Genomic DNA, 4,007 nt, shown 5'->3' on the forward strand with positions numbered 1-4,007 from the left:
TTAACTTCAAGAGATTGTTCTTTTTGATTATGATTATGATGATAAATTCATGTTTAATTTAAAAAATTATTAAATATTTTTTAGTGGAATGTCTTCAACTGTCTAAGACAAGTTTAGCACTTTCCATTTAATTCCACCAGGAAACGTATCTGTCAGACAATAATAAATACTCACACTCACTCGAATGTGCACAACATATGTTGGAAGAGTTTGGTTCTAGAAATAGAATATGAGTGCCTGACCACGTGTCTAGTGTTGGGAGTTTAGATTCACCAACACACGCCAAATTGCGGAGGACAACAAGGATCCTTCATAGCTTAACCGATTCAATACGGATTTTTTTGCGTCTTGTTTCAACATAAATTTTGGGCAAACTGCTTCAAAAATGGACGCTATCCATAGAAAAATTGAAATATGGGGTAAAATATTTTTTTTGAGATCTTCTAGGGCTTCCAAACCTTCCTTGAGTTCTGATCTTGATGATCTAAATAAACAACAAAGGTTTTACGGGGCCTGACGTTGAAAATGGTACTTGAGGCATAATTAAACTATTTCTATCAAATCTCAGTATTACCAGAACATCGACGATACTCCAAACTATTCTTGAGTTTAGATCTTGAAGGTCTACACGATCAACAGAGTAATTCATAGGTTTCCGAGCTTGTGTTTTAGTTGGAGAAGCCCCATTGGACATCATTACATCAGTATTTTAAAAAAATTCAACACACCCAGAATAGCTATGATACTCCAAACCATTCTTGAGTTCAGATATTGAAGGTCTACAACACCGATAGAGTGATTCATGCGGTCCTGAGCTTGTGTGTTAGTTGGAGCAGCCCCATGGGGCATCATTACACCAGTATATACAAATCACAACATTCCCAGAGTTCCTGCGGTACTCCAAATCATTCTTGAATTCAGATATTGGAGGTCTACAGTACCAACAGAGTGATTAATAGGTTTCCGAGCTTGTGTGTTAGTTGATGAAGTCCATTTGACATCATTACACCAGTATATAAACAATACAATTTTTCCAGAATATTTACGGTACTCCAAACCATTCTTGAAATCAGATCTTGAGGGTCTATAAGACCAACAGATTGATTCAACGGCTACTGAGCTTATGTGTTAGTTGCAAAAACCCCAGGAGACATCATTACACCAGTATATGAAAATTACAACATTCCCAGAATATCTACGGTACCATACATGAGTTCAGATATTAGAGGTCTAAAAGACCAGTAGAGTTATGCATAGGTTCTGAAGCTTGCTTGTTCGTTGGATTTGCTCCAATGGACATCATTACACAGTACTTACGTACGTACGAAAAAAAAGCATATTGTTATGATCACAAACATTGCATTTTTTTTGTTCTTCCGTTTCGCTAGGTATACGGGCACCACGGCGTATCTTGATGACCAGATGTACATGTGAATTGTTGCTACTTCATAATCGATCAGAATTAGAGTTGCACCCCGAAGGCGTTGGCACTCTCATACTTACTTGCTTCAAACTTATTATACATATTATATATTTTAAACATATTACAGTATCCTCAGTCAGAACTGCAATTGAGTTTTGAGCTTCAGGTTCTATATGATCACGTATGTTGTACGATATGTTTAACATTTCTATAAGCATCGAGACAACCAGTATCACAAGATAATTATTATTATTTATTCAGACTAAGGCCGAAGTGGCCTGTGCGGTATATAAGAGTCTCCATTCGGCTCGGTCCATGGCTACACGTCGCCAACCACGCAGTCTACGGAGGGTCCGCAAGTCATCTTCCACCTGATCGATCCACCTTGCCCGCTGCGCACCTCGCCTTCTTGTGCCTGTCGGATCGTTGTCGAGAACCATTTTCACCGGGTTACTGTCCGACATTCTGGCTACGTGCCCGGCCCACCGCAGTCGTCCGATTTTCGCGGTGTGGACGATGGATGGTTCTCCCAACAGCTGATGCAACTCGTGGTTCATTTGCCTCCTCCACGTACCGTCCGCCATCTGCACCCCACCATAGATGGTACGCAGCACTTTCCTTTCGAAAACTCCAAGTGCGCGTTGGTCCTCCACGAGCATCGTTCAGGTCTCGTGTCCGTAGAGGACTACCGGTCTAATGAGCGTTTTGTGGATGGTCAGTTTGGTACGGCGGCGAACTCTATTCGATCGGAGCGTCTTGCGGAGTCCAAAGTACGTACGATTTCTAGCCACTATGCGTCTCCGAATTTCTCTGCTGGTGTCATTTTCGGCAGTCACCAGTGAGCCCAAGTACACAAATTCTTCTACCACCTCGATTTCGTCACCACCGATGCAAACTCGCGGTGGGTGGCTCACATTGTCTTCTCTTGAACCTCTTCCTATCATGTACTTCGTCTTCGACGTATTGATCCGCTTAGCTTCCCTCTTCAGTCTGATGTAGGCTTCCTCCATCTTCCCAAAGTTACGTGCCATAATATCTATGTCGTCGGCGAAGCCAAATAGCTGGACGAACTTATTGAAAACTGTACCACTCGTGTTAATCCCTGCTCTTCGTATTACCCCTTCCAAAGCGTTGTTGAATAGCAGACACGAAAGACCATCACCTTGCCGTAACCCTCTGCGGGTTTCGAATGGACTCGAGAGTGTCCCTGAAACTCGAACTACGCACATCACCCGATCCATCGTCGCTTTGATCAACCGTGTCAGTTTATCCGGAAAATCGTGTTCGTGCATTAGCTGCCATAGCTGGTCCCGATCGATTGTATCATATACGGCTTTGAAGTCGATGAATAGATGATGTGTGGGCACGTTGTATTCGCGGCATTTCTGCAGTACTTGCGAATGGCGAACACCTGGTCCGTGGTGGAGCGTTCGCCCATAAAACCCGCCTGGTACTGCCCCACGAACTCCCTTGCAGTTGGTGCTAGTCGACGGCATAAAATTTGGGAGAGTACCTTGTAGGCGGCGTTCAGCAATGTGATTGCGCGGTAGTTGCTACAATCCAGCTTATCGCCCTTTTTGTAGATGGGACACACGACACCTTCCATCCACTCCTGCGACAAAACTTCCTCTTCCCAAATCTTGGTAATGACTCAGTGCAGCGCTCTAGCCAGTGCCTCACCACCGTGTTTAAATAGCTCTCCTGGTACTTGGTCAACCCCAGGGGCTTTGTTGTTCTTCAGCCGGCCAATCTCCTCCTGGACTTCCTGGAGATTCGGAGCCGGCAAGATTATGTCCTGCGCGCGTTCTCCCAGGTCCATCACCATACCGCCATCTTCCTCTACCACATCGCCATTCAGGTGTTCTTCGTAGTGCTGCCGCCACCTTTGGATCACCTCACGCTCGTTCGTAAGAAGGTTCCCGTTTATGTCCTTACACATATCAGGCTGTGGCACGTGGCCCTTACGTGAACGGTTTAACTTCTCATAGAACTTTCGTGTGTTATTAGCGCGGTACAGTTGCTCCGTCTCTTCACGGTCTCGATCTTCCTGTTGGCGCTTTTTCCTCCGGAAAATCGAGTTTTGTCTGTTCCGCGCCTGTTTATATCGTGCCTCGTTCGCCCTCGTGCGGTGTTGCAGCAATCTCGCCCATGCTGCATTCTTCTCTTCCACTAACTGCTCACATTCGCCGCCATACCAGTCGTTTCTCTGATCCGAGAGCACCGTGTCAAGTGCAGCGGTTGCGGTGCTACCAATGGCGGATCGAATATCTCTCCAGCCATCTTCAAGAGACGCTGCGCCTAGCTGCTCTTCCGTTGGAAGTGCCACTTCCAGCTGTTGCGCGTATTCTTGGGCTAGTCTACCGTCTTGTAGCCGCCCAATGTTAAGCCGCGGCGTCCGACTTCGACGCGTGTTGTACATCGTCGAGAGTTTTGAGCGCAGACATACTGCAACGAGGTAGTGGTCGGATTCAATATTCGCCCTGCGGTAAGTGCGGACGTTCGTGATGTCGGAGAAGAATTTACCGTCGATTATAACGTGGTCGATTTGGTTTTCCGTTTCTTGGTTAGGTGATCTCCATGTGGC

Source organism: Armigeres subalbatus, chromosome 1 (assembly GCF_024139115.2).
Source record: "Armigeres subalbatus isolate Guangzhou_Male chromosome 1, GZ_Asu_2, whole genome shotgun sequence".
Lineage (NCBI taxonomy): Eukaryota > Metazoa > Arthropoda > Insecta > Diptera > Culicidae > Armigeres > Armigeres subalbatus.